This window comes from Mobula hypostoma, chromosome 7 (genome assembly GCF_963921235.1).
Source record: "Mobula hypostoma chromosome 7, sMobHyp1.1, whole genome shotgun sequence".
Taxonomy (NCBI): domain Eukaryota; kingdom Metazoa; phylum Chordata; class Chondrichthyes; order Myliobatiformes; family Myliobatidae; genus Mobula; species Mobula hypostoma.
In genome coordinates, this window is record NC_086103.1 from 28,508,153 (window position 1) to 28,525,845 (window position 17,693).

Here is a 17,693-nt window from a genome sequence, read left to right on the forward strand (position 1 = left end):
ACTGATGTTGAAGGGGAATGGAGTCGTCGACGCTGAGGTTTACTTCTTTTCCATTTTTAAGTTGTTAGTTTTGCCCAAGTCTTTTAGTTTAGTTGAGTAATTTTGTTTTTCTTTGGGGATGGGGTTTGCTTTTTTTTTGTTTTGTTTTTTTTTCTTTTTCATGTTTTTTTTCCAGTTTTTTTTTGCTTTGTATTATCCGTTGTTAGTTCTACATGATTGGGAGCTTTGTTAATTTACACTATTTGATTTTACAATTACTTTTCTTAAGTGTAACAATATATCTCCTACTATTTGTATTATTGCTATGTTTTGTTTCTATATTTTGAAATTAATAAAAAGATTGAAAAAGAAAGAAATTTGGCTTCTGTACCTGTCCCTGTGGGGGAAGATTTGAAATATTCAAGTATTTGTCAGGTATCACTTAATATACCTCATTGAAGTTTTATTTATTCTACTTCTGGGATTTTATGCTGGAATTTGTTTTCCTGTAAAATTCGTCCTGATACATTTTAAGGTAAAAATCATTGCTATTCCCACTTGACATAGTACAGGAAATTAGTACATTAATAGGACTGTCATCAGTCAGTTTTAAATCACTTGTAACACTTTGAAAGTATTGGAGGAACTCAAGAGGTCAGGCAGCATTGTGGAAAGGAATAAACAATCGATGTTTCAGGCTGAGAACCTTCAACAGGACTTTAACCACTGAAAACATTTTCCCATCATGCTACTTAAAATCAGTAGCCATTGTCACAACAAAACAAGGACAATAAGCAGAGAGGATCACTGCTGCACCTTACCTCAAGCTGTGTTTTCTTGCCTCAAATCATACAGGGAAGGCCACCAGGAGTGCATCACCATCCTGCTTCCTGTAAACGGGCACTGTAGCATTGTAGTTAAGTTGCTTTTCTAGCCGACAGAGTTCTGGACCATTCATCCAGAGACATGAATTGGAAACCCACATTGGCAACTGGGGAATTTAAATTCGAGTAATTAACTAAAAATTGGAATTAAATGTAGCAGTCATGATGAAACAAGCAGATTGTTGTAAAAATCCCATCTGCTTCTCTTGTGTCCTTTATAGAAGGAATTATGCAACCTGATATGTTCCTCAAGATTTGCCAACATTGTCGATTCTTAACTGTCTCCTCAGGGCAATCGGAGTTAGCAATGAACTGTAAGTGCTAGCATTGCCAGTACTTCCATATCTTTTGAGCAAATAAGGAAAAAGTAAATGGTATTTGGAGGTAGGCATTGAAACCCATCTATTGGAGGGGGAGGGAGAGATCCAAAATGATAGGAGAAGACAGGAGGGGGAGGAATGGAGCCAAGAGCTGGACAGTTGATTGGCGAAAGGGATATGAGAGGATCATGGGACAGGAGGCCCAGGAAGAAGGAAAAGGGGGAGGGGGGGAAGCCCAGAGGATGGGCAAGGGGTATGGTGAGAGGGACAGAGGGAGAAAAAGGACAGAGAGAGAAAAACAATGTGTGTATATAAATAACGGATGGGGTACGAAGGCGAGGTGGGGCATTAGTGGAAGTTTGAGAAGTCAATGTTCACGCCATCAGGTTGGTGGCAATTTGAAGACTCCTTTTTGAGGGAAAAGGCACTGATTGGCCCAAGTAGGTTTCCCTGTGCCAAAATGTATTTATGTACAGGTATATGCTCAAAAAATAAACTTTGAATACTTGTAGTTACTCCTAGTCTGATGATCAAGCATTGACTGCATCATTTTCAATAGCTGACTTGGGATAATTTTGCAGGCAAAGGTCTCTCCCAAATGCTGTGCCCCACAAATACTGGATAAGCAAATTCAGTGAAATACACGGCAGTCCATCATTTGGTGGGCAAAGTCCAATCCAACTCTTCAGCTCTTCTATCTGGATATCTCAATGTCATTCTTATAGCTTTAATATGAAACTATTTTAAGAAATGTACACCCTTCTGGACCCGTACCAGTGTTCTCAGGTCCAGTATCAACATAATACCGCCTATCCCTAAAACTCATTACTTGCAGCATAACATTGTGAGTTGATAGCATGATAAGAGACTGTAGAAAATTTACTCTGGAGTTCCATGAGCCTCTGAGGAAGATGAGGGAATCTAGAGTAAAGGTCGTGTGGTATTGTCGGGTCAGGTGCAGGGGTAAGACCTACCAGTGTCTGTGAGCTAGTTCCCTTTAAACTAGATATCTTCCCTTGAGTAATCCATTATTTGTACTGCTGCTTTCTCCAGTATCAATGGGTTTCCAGTTTTTATGTTCTTGCCTTGGAGCATTTAAAAAGTCAAATATCTTTCAAGTAAAAGATGAGAAGTCATGGGAGGAAGTTATGTTATTATCTTAACCCCTGGCATTGAGCAGGAGCATAGGAGTAAAAAATGTGCCTTTTAAAGCATATTTATAAATTCCACTGCACTGAAGAAATTAGTTAGTGGAGGTGAGCATACATGGCAGCAATAGTCTTTATTGTTCATGTTCAATATCCTCACAGTCTTTAACAAACATAAATTAATGTGAGCATGTACCAAACCTCAGAAATGATCCAGGAAAGGAATATTATTATCATTGCAAGAATGTAAGAGGCCATAAAATAAATTGCATTATGAAAATTCTTTTTTAAATTAAAATAAATCATAATACAAAATTATAACCTGAAAGAAATTGTATGGGTTAGTAGTTTATTTGGTCACATAGGAATAATCGGGCTCTTTGGTCTGAAGGGCCTGTTACCATGCTGGGACTCTGAATAAATATATAAAATAATTATAGCTGTGACTTGAAGGTATTGCTGATTACAGGTCTGACTCTGAACAATAGACTACAAAATTAGTTAACCACTGATGGATATATAAATTATCCACCTAGTCTGAAATAAAAGTTTTCAGTGGAAGCTCAGGTTTTGAGATAGGCAAAATGAAAGTTAAAAAAAATGTTGCGTTAACAATAACTACATATGCTCAGTGGCCACTTTATTAGGAATGGAACCCAGTGTGGTCTTCTGCTGCTGTACCCCATCCATCTCAAGGTTCGACGTGTTGTGTGTTCAGAGATGATTTTCTGCACACCACTTTTGTAACACGTTATTTGAATTATTCTTGTCAGCTTGAACCATTTTGTTTATTCTCCTCTGACCTTCCTGATTAACGAGGTATTTCAATCCACAGAACTGCTGCTTACAGGGTGTTTTACTTTTTGGTATTTTTGCACTATTCCTTATAAACGCTAGAGAGTGCTGTCCATGAGATTCCCAGGAGATCAGCAATTTCTGATATACTCAGGCCACCCCATCTGGCACCAACAACCATTCCATGGTCAAAGTCACTTAGGTCACAGCTCTTCCCCATTCTGTTGTTCATCTGAACAACGGAACCTCTTGACCAGTCTGCATGCTTTTAAGCATTGAGTTGCTACCACATGATTGTCTGATTATATATTTGCATTCATAAGCAGGTGTTCAGATGTACCCAATAAAGTGGCCACTGAGCATATATTAGCTGTAAGAATTAGTTGTAGAAATATCCATTTGTCCCTTTTAGGTCTACTACACCATATGCTGCCATATCCATTAATTCCAATAGTACATAAGAATCTATCAGTGACTGCCTCAATCACCGAGTATTCAGTGTTGTCATGGTAGAGACTTCCACAGATGATAACTCTTCTCAACTTTGAAGTAACTGCCTCTTTCTCTATTCTTGCTACTCTTAAACACTGTGAGAATTTGGTATGTAGTAGGTCTCAAAGACTTCTGTTGATTGTGACATTTGGTACAATAATCATGTTCTTATATACTTTTGCACAAAGGGAATGACGAGGATCTGAAAGCACTGTTTAAAGGTGGAATGGAAGATCCATATGTAGTAGCAGTGGTCTGGGACTTATTGTTGTGGGCCAGTGTATCAAATCCAAACCAAAGCTTCTGAAAGTGCTGAAGGGCTTCAAATGATACTTGAATGAAAATCAAGATGATAGATACTATTATGTTAGGATGTTTAGTTAATAAGGAAACACATGGCTGGAGACATAAGTTTTCAGAAAGAAGTTTGTGAGAATCTAGTGGCAGAATTTATACCAAGGTCAGGACTTTGAGTGGATAAGAGACATAATAAATATGTACATGGGAATTTTACTAGGGAAGTTTGACAAACAAAATATCAATAATAGCTTGGCAATAAGAAGCCTAATTATGCAGCTAGGAAGTGATACTTGTTTATTATTTTAATGAGATATGGATTATATATAGCAGATCACTTACAGTTATAATCTGTCACAGGTATATTGTTTTCCGAAGTTGCTATCAGAGTTGAGCCAAAAGATTGTTCAGTAAATACTTTCTCCATGTTTACCAATGTTATGTGACAGAAATAGCATTGAAACATGCCACAGCATTGCAAAACCTTCATTACAATAAGATTGAAGGAGTACTTTTTCTGTTGCTTTTTCTGTCCCACCACTAAGACGTTATTCCCCAATTTTCTGTAGATTACTAGAAAATAAAATTGACCCCTGTATAGATTATGGATTGTAGTAGCTCTTCCAATGTTATAATCTGATCAAAAGCTTCAGGTAAGTTTATGCTATGTAGCAGCAACATGGGATCATGTTCCAATCTATAATCTGATTGAGGGGTTTCAATACCTCAATGTGCCTTTGTTGAATTTTCAGATGAGATTACTGGCTTGAAATTGCTTTAGGAGATGTATATTTTTTAACATAATGCACACACACGTATGCTTCAAAGTCAATGCTCCAATATCATAATCAAACCTCCTTCTTTCGTGTTTTATTTTGCAATGTGTTGCATTTTATGATTTCCTTTATGCACACATTTGTGAACACCTAAGTTCCTGTAATACTTCCATTACCTCCATGCCTGTGTTGATCTTGCAGCTGGGTAATTTCACTTAGCAGATCAATAGCTTATTTCAGTTATGCTTGGACACATCATCCAGAATGCTGAAGGAAATTCAGTAATCCTTCATAACATCAGAAGTGTTTCTAAATCAATGAGAATATTCAGGATTTGGATCTTATTATTGGTCACAATGACAGATTTCATGTGAGCAGGGACATGGTGTTGTCAGAGGGATCACGTAAGATAAAACTAAATGGTAAGAATAAATTAACTTCAACAGCTAAGTGCAAAGTAATGCACATTGGCAAGAAAATAACCACCAGGTGTGTACATTGATCGCAAAGTTAGAAGAATGTCCTCCAATGATTATGTTAAATTTGTACTTATCATGTTAAATCATTAATTATCAATAAGAATTATCAACAAGCAAAGCATATAACATGCTGCATTTTATCACTATGTTCTTGGCTTTGTTTTGAAATCTTTCTATAGTTTCAACAACCCTTGGAATTTTCTGTGCCTCACTGATTCTGATTCCTCTTACTTCACTCCATATGTGCAGCGACAGTGTATCTGCCAAAATTGAACTCTTGATTTCCCTCTATAATCCCTTTACATCTCTTCTCTTATTCAAGGTGTTCTTTAGAACTTAACTGGTTGATTTTAGTGAACTAGCCTTATATACTCTGTGCAGAATTTTATTGGGTAGCTTTTCTATGAAATGGCTTGGATATTTTATTATATCAAAGGAGCTACATGAATATATGTAGTATTATTCTTGTTATGCATTGGTAGACGTGAATTTTGTCGCCGAGCAAGAAGGGACTATCAAGCTAGTTGTGGGTGGGGCATGACAAATGCACAAAAAAAAATCCTTTTAAGTTTGATTCCCAAAACATTGAGCCTTTTGTGCCTTCAAAGCAAATAATTGGCAGGGAAGCTCAAAAATAAGTTCAAATATTCAGTGTGCAAATCGTAGCGGCCTTCATGGGATCATGAAAGATTATCATAAAATCACGTCTGTTCCACCATTTAATCGTGGCTGATTTGTTAAAAACCCATTCTCTGTCTTCTCCCTTAACCCCCTTACTGTAAGTAAATTTTTTTGTGCACTTGTGTGCTTGACAAAAAAAAATTACGTTTACTCTGAACCTGAAGGTTAACCTTAGTGCATAGTGCACAGACCACAGAAGATGTCAGCACCATAGTTAGCTAAAACTGTGACTCTTGATGCAGCAATTCAACTTTCTCTTCCCTTGATGTGCTTTGATTTTTCATTGTCTTGAAATACCGACCAGTACTAATCAACCAAGAACAGAATGCAATAACAGGGTGGGACAAAAGCCCAAAGCACATGGGCATGTCCTAAAGCTGGATAGAAGGATAATTCAGGACAGATTTTATGGAATTTTTCCCCATGCAACATACAGTTTTATTCTCCTGAGAAACTATGAGATATGGTAAAGTGTTACATGTGCATTGGGAAGAGGCAAGGATAAACTAAATAAATTCTGTATGAACATAATTGATGAAAGTTCAGAGAAGTGAGATGGTGATTTGAGACTTTAAGCATTGATAATAAATTCAGAGTATTAAATATGTTTTTATTGAGAATATGATTAAGAAAAGCCAAACATGATTCAGGTCTTGAAACTATGGAGAAGCATGGATAATTTGGATGTAAGCAGGTTATTCGACTTGGACTGTAATCGCAGTACTAGGGGATGCAAAGGAGATTAGAGGAATTTATTCTCCCACAGTTATGGTTAAGTGAAATAGAATCAGAGCAAAAATTAACCTATGCAGTGTCAATTAACTCTTTCAAGGCTGATAAAACACAAGAGCTGAAAATGTCAGTTAAATTAACAGGAATAATTATCAAGTGTGATAATATAATAATCTATGGATTATGATTATTTCTGACCTGCTGGAACCACAGATACTTTCAGGCTCAATAATATGTGTTAAAGGGATTATATTGATAATCTGACCATTTCTATGTCATCCAAGCTCCAACTTTTGAATTAAAACTAAGAAGAATCCTAGTTCAGAACCTCATGCAGTATCACTGGCCATATTCCATCAATTCAGATCACATCAATATATCTCTGCAAGATGCTTTTTCATTATCATTGAGAAGGGATCACCCTGCATTAGGAAGGGAGATCTTTAGTTAACATTCATATATGCAGCACCTTATCAGATTTCTTTTGAAAATTAGAAGTATACTCTTTCCCGTATCTACACAATTATCTCATAATTTACAAAAGGGGCATGTATTTGGTAAAACTTTGTAAATTGAAAAGGCTGGGTTACCGCATATATTTGCAAATATAATCACATATTTGCAAATCAAAGAAAACATTTATACACCATGTTATCTGCTGCAAATAGAATGGAATTAGGGCCTTCTTATAGATATGTTTATACTGCTCTGTTAGATTAAGACTTTAAAAATTTGATTACTAATTTCCTCCTGTATTGGGGTCCTACAAAGTTTATTTACAATAAATGATAAATGGGCTATCTTTTCAAAGAAGGGCTATCAGCGTTTTGAATATGATAATTGCTGTTGCCATTTTTAATTCATCATCTTTATTGATAGTACCATCAATAACAAACGTGACAAAGGATTTGTTCATGGGCGTTTATTCAGCAGCAGGAGAAAGCCATCTTTTCCTTTGATCCCTCTGTACTAGTAATCCCAGTTGCTTTGTGCTTCTACCACTGCCAGTCACCAATTCTGTTCTTGTTCCAGTTCCCTCCAGTTGTACAATGTTGAAATGACTCTTAACATTAAAAATACATGGAGGACAAAATTATTCGTATTCCTGATAAGGTTCCTGTGAAATTAAACATTCCCTGTGCAAATAGTAACATTCTGTTACTGCAGCATATCAAGGCTGTGCTGCTGTGCTATTTTAAAGCATCTCTCTCTCTCTCTCTCTCTCTCTCTCTCTCTCTCTCTCCCCCTCCCTCTCTCTCTCTCTTTCCCCCTCCCTCTCTCTCTCTTTCTCTCTCTCTCTCCCTTTTCCTCCCTCTCCATCCCTCTCTCCATCTCTCCATCTCTCTCTCCATCTCCCCTCTCCTCTCTCACCTCCCTCTCTTTCCCCCTCTCTCTCTCCCCGGCTCTTCGCCGCTCCCCTTTCTATCTTTTTCGCTTTCAAACTTACTGGATCCCCTGTTTATACCCCTTCCCTCTTTTGTATGATCACTTTCTGTGGCTGCTAGTGATGTGGTAAAGATCTTGATCTCTATTCACTGCTGGTCCCTGGACTACACTCCCAGATCCCTTACCAGCTGTGTCCCAGTGATCTTCCAGGTGGTTGGAATTACTGCAGGAATAGTAAGGACAAGCTCCTCAGTATGAAAAGTAAGTTTACATCCAACTTTGAATATTTTTGAAACATATGGGATTGCAATTAATAATTCATATCCCTTTCAACTATTTATGCACACTGAACTTTAGTATACACTTGCTTGAAGTAATTGCAATCACATGAGCTTATGAATGGTGTTTATTTTCTTCTTTTGTTAAGTTGTTCTTTACACATACATAACTAAAACATTAGTTGGAATTTATACTACTGATCTGTGACATATTCCAGCCAGGTTCACAAAGCACTGGTGAACACTGCCATTCAAGGACAATATCCATGTCAAAAAATTTAGATACAAAAATAGAGCATTGTTGATATCCATCAAATGTAAAATATTTTGAAAATATGTATGAGTACTTAAGAGATCACTGGGATCCGAGTGATATTTTTTGAAGTCAGTTTAATGGCAAACTGGGATTATATTCCCGTCGGTTTTAGCTTCGTACCTGCAGTGAAATGCATGTTATTTGGTTCTCACATTGTTTCAAACAAGTTCTGAACTTCGCATCCAGCAGCAAAATGCCACAGATGCTGTAAATCTGAAATAAAAACATAAATATTAAAAAGGTTCGATAGCATCCGTGGTTAGAGATTTTTTAGATCTAAGACTTATCATCAGAGTATTCAGCATATAGATTTTGCCGAGATGCATTCTCCACATCTTTTGATACAACAGAATGGCTTGTTAAAGGGCAATTCAATCAACTTCCTGTCTGGGACTGGAGTCAAATCTAGCCTGGATCAGGTAGGGTCTGTTCCAGAAACCTGATTCTTAAACAAAATATCTCTGAGACCACTAATTTCATTGTAAATTTACTCTTTAAATTCAGATTTGAATAATGCCTCCATGGCTTTGATTTTAATTCATGTTTGGTGGATTATTTTCCATGTCCCTTGTCTTTAATAGCATAAAAATCACCTATTTATTCTTAGTATTGAAGACTGAAAATATGGAAACAAATCGCTTCTCATTATTTCTTGATATATGAAAAAATATATGGCACCTCTGTGTAGGGCCACATAAATGGTCTGGCTGAGTGTATAAATTACAAGTTTCACCTAAGGTATAAAATATATTTCTGAAACTACTTAGCAGAAGGGTAAATCCCTCTGCCAATCACTTAAATCCTGCATTGAAATTGCTGCTTCCAAATGGAGATAATGCAACATCATAGGTGTACGTATCTGGTGTGTGAATTAATTTTCCAGTAACGAGGTGCATAATTCTACTTTGCATAAATTGAAAATGAACAAACTTGCATTTATATTGGTCCTTATCGTTTGATTTGCAAATGCCCCAAGCAGTCAGAAAATTACATTGAAGTGCATTTTGTATTAGCCCAGACGTTGATAAGAAAAATGACAGTGGTCCAAGCTGTCCAAGAACTTATACTGTATGTAGACAAAGACCAGAAGTCTCAGCCTTATTGATAGTTGACACCATATCTTGAATATCTTCATAATCAAGCATCCCACAACTACCAGTTGTAGAGACCTATCACGCTGAGACTCCTCAGTACTCAAATCAAGGAATTTGCTCTTGGATCTTATGTCCAGGACAGGATCTTTGCCTGATTGATTACAATGAACATTATGCAGCTGCAGGGAGGGGTAAAAAAAGCAGAGAAGGTATACACGCAATGGCCACTTTATTAAGTACACCTGTACTCCTACTTACTAATGCAAATATCTAAAAGCCAATCATGTGGCAGCAACTCAATGGATAAAAACATACAGACATGGTCAAGAGGTTCAGTTGCTGTTCACAGCAAATATCAGACTGGGGAGGAAATGTGATCCATATGACTTTGACCATGGGATGATTGTTGGTGGCAGATGAGGCGATTTGAGTATCTCAGAAACTGCTTATCTACTGGGATCTTCATGCACAGCAAGCTCTAGAGTTTACAGAAACTGGTATGATAAACAAAACAAAAATCCAGTGAGCAGCATATCTGTGAGTGAAAATGCGTTGTTAATGAGAGAAGCCAAAAGAGAATGACTAACCTGGTTCAAGCTGATGGGAAGGCAACAGTAACTCAAATAACCACGCTAACAGCAGTGTTGTGCAGAAGAGCATCTCTGAATGCACAACATGTTGAACCTTGCAGTCATGGATAATAGCAGCAGAAGACCATGAACATATACGCAGTGGCACTTTATTAGGTATAGGCAGTGCCTAATAAGGGGGCTACAGAGTATTATTTCCTGCTTTTAAACGTGTTTGAAACCAATGACCAAACCCCATGAGGTGGCCTACAGAGAGGAGGTGGAAGAGCTTGAGGCCTGGTGCCAGGCAAATAACCTGTTTCTAATTGTCAAAAAGGCAAGGGAGATGGTTATCAACTTCAGGAGAACTTGCACCACTCGCACACCACTTTGCATCGGTTGCAGAACAGTAGAAATTGTGAGTAGTTTCAAACACCTGGGAGCACACAATTTGCACAACATGGGCCCAGAACACATTCTACACAATCAAGAAACCTCACCAATTCCTCTACTTTCTGAGGAGGCTGAAGAGAGCTGGACTACGCACATCTATACTCACAACCCTCTATGGATGTGCAGTAAGATGCATCACTGCATGATATGGAAGCTGCACTGCGGTGGACAGGAAGTATCTACAATGGGTAGTCAAACTTGCCTAATGCATCAGTGGCACCTGCTCACCTACCATCAAGAACGTATATACAAAAAGTGCTGGAAAATGACCAGTAATGTCATGAAAGATCCCACCAACCCTGCTCATGAAGTGTTTGTTCCACTCCCATCAGGGAGGACGTAATGTAACATCCACACCAGGACCACCATGCTCAAAGCAAATTAGTTTCCCCAAGCAGGGGCTGATCAATATCTTCACCTACTAACCTACCTCTCCACCACCCCCTCCAACCACCACTATTTTATCATTTCCTGTCAGTAACCTTATGTATGGACATTCCTGTGCTTAGCATCACATTAAGGACATACAATCAAGCTACAGTATGCTATCTTATATATTTATATTTATTGTGTTTTTCTATTATTAGGTTTTTTTATCTTACTGTGTTTTGCGTGTTTCATCAGATCTGGAGTACAATTATTTTGTTCTCTTTTACATTTGTGCACTGGAAATGGCATTAAACAATCTTGAATCTTGAATCTTTTGCAAAAGACCATGAATCATTTAATAATTTTAGGCATTTTACTTGATTTTAGAACATGCTTTTTAAAAAGTATTTGGATTTATTTCTTTGCAGTTAGTTTTTCAATGCATTTGAATGTCAGAGATTCAGAAACATCTGAAAATTCTGATGACTTTCACAGATGGCTGGTCTGGGGTTAGCTGGCTATTAAAGCTCTCAGGAGAATTTTGGGGATTGTGTTTCTTCATTGTGTCATTTCAGACACTGCCACAACTCAGACCTTTGTTATTGTAATTCAGATTTGGCTTGATGTTTAAGAGTGGGTTTCTAAGGGCGACAGTTTCAGGCCAGACTCTTGTCACATTTTTTTGTTTTATTTCAGATTTCCCACATCTGCAGTATTTTGCGTTCAAGTTAATGCTGTTACCCATTTATTAGCTGCATTCATTAAAGGGCCACTTTGGTCAGCATTTCAAAGATGTGAATAAAATGGCAATTAGCATGTATAAGTAAAAGTGTTTTCTGTCCTGTGGCTCATTTCTTCTGTTACAGGATTATGCATTAATGCTTCAATTAAATTAGCCTCCCACTGTTTGAAAGGCATTTGGATTTATTTTCTTGATGGAGCAGTCAGCAAAGGGGCAGTGAAAGAAAACCTGTTTTCAATTCCACTTTTACTATATTACTGCTTATTTTAATTACTTTGATGACTGCAGTTCCAAAAGGTGGATCACTTACTTTACCAAAATTATTTTTGTTTTTTTTTTCAAAGAAAGCTTTAATTCCCTTGTTTTCAGGGAATTTTGTTGAAAAATAAAAATTCACAGGCATATTATTAAATGTTAAATTTTAATTTTGTATATGCTTTCAAGCTAGGAAACGTTGCTCGTGTGATGAAAGAAAACTGTTTTATTAGTTTCCATGAGGTATGGCTGCCTGTGATGATGGGAGGGCTACTTCTCTGCATCAACAGCTGTTTCCATGTCAACTGTTGCCAAGATATGTTTAATTGTGAAAGATTTCTTTTTAATTATGATTGAACTCCCTCCAGTTTTAGTGAGGCATCTGGGAATTTTTGATTCTCCTCTTCAGGAACCACTTGGAGAGATAAAGGGTAGTTTGAGCTGAAAATGCAGCTGCCTGACCATTTCCCCTTGTGTCTCCCCGCTGCTGATGAGGGCTACATTGAAATGCTAAATCCCTCTCAAGTGCTTAATGGCGAACAGGGGGTGGCACAATGATAGAGTTATTGCTAATGTTTTGCTAACTTTCCTCATGATAATTAAATCAAAAAATTGGCATAATCAATGATGGCATTAAAATGACCAGCTATTTCCAGTACACATCTTTGGTGCAAATGACGTCAGTCTGCGCATTGAACCATTCACCCTGTATTTGTATGGAGCTCTGTCTGGGTGTGGACTAAGTTCTATTAAAAGCAATGGGGATACAGCATCTAAATGTATCATAGTTAGAATCCAAATCTTTGCCAATCAGCTGAATGAAAGAATCTGAATGATGACGATAATCACAAACACGAGAAAATCTGCAGATGCTGGAAATCCAAGGCAAAACACACAAAATGCTGGAGGAACTCAGCAGGTTTGGCAGCATCAATATAAATGAATGTATTAGGCTGAGAACCTCGGCCCGAAACGCCGACTGTTTATTCATTTCTATAGATGTTGCCTGACCTGGTGAGTTCCTCCAGCATTTTGTATGTTTTGCCGGTGATAATCATTTATTTTTTAAATTAGATTGGATGAGCTCATATCACAACAAAGTTTTGAGGTATTTTTTAAGAATTAAAAAACTTCATCAGCAATCGTTTCTTATCAATAATCTCCCACTGCTGTCTCCTGGACATTTATGAAGTAAGCAATTTAAAATATCATAATGACAATCTTTGTAGAGGGAAAATTTGAATGTGATATTCAGCATTTAGGTAGGCTAATATAGTTTATGTTCTGTTTATTTATATTCTGCATGTTATCTGTACCCAGTGCCTGTGATGCTGCTGCAAGCAAGTTTATCCATTGCATATTACCTCTCTGCAATCGTGCACATGACAATAAACACCATTAGATTTAGGGAATGGTTGGCGGAACTTATAGACTGACCATCAGCTTGGTGCAGTGGAAGATCATTCTCGGAGCTGTATTAAATTAAATAGAAATGGAAAGCTTAAGGGCATTGCCTCTGAATAAGAGGGCATCCATTTAATACTGGGAGAAGAAGTTTCTTCTTTCTCAGTGTTATCAATCTTTGTTATTTCTCTACGTAGAGGACGATGGAGGTTGATCCATCAGCAATATTCAAAGCCAAGTTAAATAGGTATTTCGAGTTTAGGAAATTCAAGGGCCCTGGAACTATAGAGCTGACATCAAGATCAGATCAGCCATAAACTTACTGATGATTGGAACAGGTTTGAGTTTCTATACAGTCTAATTCATCTCTCAAGGACAATGAAATGTTAGATCCAGGTCAATATAATTTTGGACATAGACAACCACAGGGAACCTTCTCGAAATCGTGTTACTTATTGTGGGGCAGAGTTGATGGGCTGAAGGCCTAACTCTGCTCCCGTATTTCATGGTCTTATATCTGAGGCTTAATAGAATGCATCTGTTGTTCCCAGCCTCACAAAGGTGTTTCTTTTATTGGCATGTGGCGATCTCCTGTCTCTTTATTTAGAACTTCTACTGATTGGATCCTCCAGAGTGAAAATTCCATCCAGTAGGTCATGAAAATGGTTTCATGGTACTGACTAAATAGTCAGACTCTGAATTGCCTGTTTAAATCAGCAGTGAGAAGTGACAGCCCTGACATTTCTTTTGAATATCCATCTTCCCCACCCCCTTCTTGAACAACACCTAAACTTTCATCCTGAAATTATCCGGAATTCTGGGAAGAACGGTAATTCCAGTTCCATGTGTTTATTGATTAGATGAGTATTTTGGTCAAAAGAGTTTTTCTTTCTCTGAGTTTGTTCTCCTTATGCCCTCTACATCTTTATGTTGTACCATGTATGCTGGTGCTCATTGAAAGGGATACAGTTCTCAGGTGAAAACTGCAGATGCTGGATATTTTTAAATTTTATTTTATTTAGAGATACAGCACAGTATCAAGCTCTTCTGGCCCAGTGAGCCCAATTACAGCATGTGTCCAATTAACCTGCTAACCCAAACATCTTTGGAATGCAGGAGGAAACCTGAGCACCCAGAGGAAACCCACGTGGTCCTGGGGGAAAGCATACAAACTCCTTACAGACAGCATCAGGAATTGAATCTGGGTTGCTGGGACAGGAATATCATCATATTTACAATAACGACAACACCACCATGCTGCCCAAAGAGAATCATTCCCCACTAGTGCCGAAACCCAGGATTGAACCAAAGACCTTTATATCATTAGTCTAATGCTCTCCCACGCGAGCTACTTCAGCAAAAATATATAACAACTTGCTGGTAAATTGAGGGAAAATAAAACACAGAAATAAGTTTCTATGACTTCCAAGATAGTTTGTTAGCTTTGTCCTGATAACAACTTCCAAATCAAGACATTAACCTACACAACATTGCAGTATTTGTGTAGTATATCTGTTATTGAACTATAGATTTAAATATATTTCTTTATTTATTTCTTCACGGGATGTGGATGTTATTGTCAGTGCTGAAATTTACTGTCCATCCCTGGTTTCCTCTGAAGTGGGCAAGCAGATGAGTGTCAACCATGTTGGAGTATGAGGGATCATATACACATCAGACCAAATAAGGATGGCAATGGTATTGTCATATATTCACTTAGTATACTTGCTTCAAATTTCTCTTGGCTTTGTTACAAGTGAGTTTTAGATTATAAAATCTGAAAAACACTTCTGTTAATAGAATAAAGCAATGGATTTCATTTGATTGCATTAAGCAGTTGGATAACCTCGTTCGCTATCATTTCCAGCTCATGATTTTTTTCTGAACTTTGTGCTCATCAAGGTATGAAATGTTCATACTGAGGAACAGAACAGTTCTCATTTAGGCACTTTATGTTGTGATCAAGGATTGAAAAGCTGGGTATTGCGTGGTTCAGTACTGAGTGAAGCTCATAAAGCCATTAATGCTAAGAACAGCAGCAAAAGCATACTATTAACTTCAGAAAGCTGACACTGCCTCAAAAGCTTTCATGAATATTGGCCTATGACAACTAGCTGCATAGAAAATGCAATAGACACAGGCTGGTCACAACACTAGTTGCAGGCAAGACTGACCTATCACTTGTACAGCAGAATATTATGTCAGAAATTGCAAGGATTTATACTCAGATTTATACTCAGGTTTATTATCACTGACATATGTCATGAAATTTGTTGTTTTGTGGCCGCAGTGCAGTGCAATATATAACAGTTACTACAAGTTACAATAAGAAACATAAAAATACATAAATAGTGCAAAAAGAGAGCAAAGTGGTGAAGTAATTTTCATGAGTGCGTGGACGACTCAAGAAATCTGATGGTGGAGGGGAAGAAGCCATTCCTAAAAAGTTGACTGGTTCTTCGGGCTCCCGTACCTCCTCCCTGATGGTAGTAATGAGAAGAGGGTATGCCCTGGGTGGTGAGTGTCTTTAATACTGCCTTCTTGAAGCACCGCCTTTTGAAGGTATCCAGGATACTGGAGAGGCTAGTGCCCGTGATGGAGCTGGTTGAGTCTAACATCCCTCTGTAGCTACTTTCAATCCTATGCATTGGAGATAATGAGATAAAAAGTCTCTAAAGTGAGATCATTGGTTGTGGAAACATCTCAATACATGGGCAAGTGAGTGTAGTTACTCCTTTCGTTCAAGATCCTGTTGGTTGTGGGGTAGTAACTGTTCTTGAAGCTGGTGGTGTGAGTCTTGAGTCTCTTGTGCCTTCTACCTGATGGCAGCAATGAGAAAAGAGCATAGCCTGGGTGGTAGGGATCTCTGATGATGGATGCTGCCTTCCTACATGGTTCATATAGATAAGTGAGTGGGAGGACTATACCCGTGATGTACTGGGGCAAATCCACTACCTTTAGTAGGATTTTCCATTCAAAGGCATTGTTGTTTTCATACCAGGTCGTAATGCAGCCAGTCAATATACTCTCCACTGCACATCTATAGAAGTTTGTCACATTTTTAGATGACATGCTTTGTCACGTGACCGGCAACAATAATATAGAATTGAGTCAGGTTTTATAAAAGCAAACAAACATTTATTAAACTCTGCTCAACAATAGTGAAAAAATATTCAAACGACTAATTTAACCGGAAGTTAACTGCTATACAGCAACTCTGGAACAGTTCTTAAAAGGGTAAATACAAAAACATTTCTTAAAGTGGTAAATTCAAACACAGTTCTTAGAACGGTAAATTCAAAAGTCAAAGAGATTTATACAGTCAATTAGGAGAGACTTTCCTGAAGTAAAGAAATCCTCGAAGACGTGGCGTTACTGCTGATCCCAGCCGGAACCTGCCTTGTCCGCAGGATTCACGACGACGGAAATAAAACGGTTTAAAGGAACTGACCTTTTCCTCTGGAGAAGAGACACGGCACAATTCTTCCTACTTTAGCAGAGGATATCTCAGATGCAGGTCGCCCTTTCTTGAACGAAGACTCAGTAAAGATCGATCCTCTCCAAAACCGCCAAATGACATCAGCTTTACTCGGCTCTGCGAGTTCCTGTACTTTAGTTAGGTCTTCACTCTCCAACACTACTTACAATAGAAAGTAGAACTCCACTTTAAAACGAAACTGCGTCATAAGACTAATACGCAGCATAACTGAGTATCTGATGAATTAAATAATGAACTAAACTTAAAACTAACTGTGTCACCCCAGGGGTCTCCCTTTTATACCCATGGTGAACATGTCATCATGTGCCCTCACACTGGTAGGAAAATTACAACACTCCACCATCACATGACCATTACCTCATGTTCATAAGATACTCAATTACATCATGGTCATAAGACAGTCACAAGATATCCGTGAGGTATGTACCAGCTTAATCTCCACAAACTCCTAAGGAAGTAGAGGTGCTGCTGTGCTTTCTTTGCAATTGCACTTATGTGCTGATTCTCGGACAGATCCTCTGAAATAGTAACGCCTAGGAAATTAAAGTTGCTACCCCTCTCCACCTCTGATCCTCTGATGATGACTGGTTCATAGATCTCCAGTTTCCCCTCCTGAAGACTACAATCATTTCCTTGGTCTTTCTGGCATTGAGCAAGAGTTTGTGGTTTTGACACCACTCAGCCAAATTTTCAATCTTCCTCCCGTATGCTAATTCACCATCATCTTTGATTTGACCCACAACAG

General features: G+C 38.0%; 1 protein-coding gene and 1 long non-coding RNA gene across 9 annotated transcripts in view; one reads left to right on the forward strand and one right to left on the reverse strand.

Annotated features, from left to right (window-relative positions):
* The window catches only part of LOC134349198 (teneurin-2-like), a 3,136,038-nt gene that overhangs the window by 2,562,885 nt on the left and 555,460 nt on the right, over window positions 1–17,693 (forward strand). The window lies entirely within an intron of this gene.
* LOC134349199 (uncharacterized) lies at window positions 860–17,243 on the reverse strand. Of its 2 annotated transcripts, none has more exons than XR_010018609.1 (3): window positions 16,901–17,243; window positions 8,684–8,776; window positions 860–970 (listed from the first exon to the last, which is right to left on the reverse strand). It is a non-coding gene; the product is annotated as an uncharacterized LOC134349199 (long non-coding RNA). The 2 variants fall into 2 exon arrangements; XR_010018610.1 differs by lacking the exon at window positions 860–970 and adding an exon at window positions 7,543–7,646.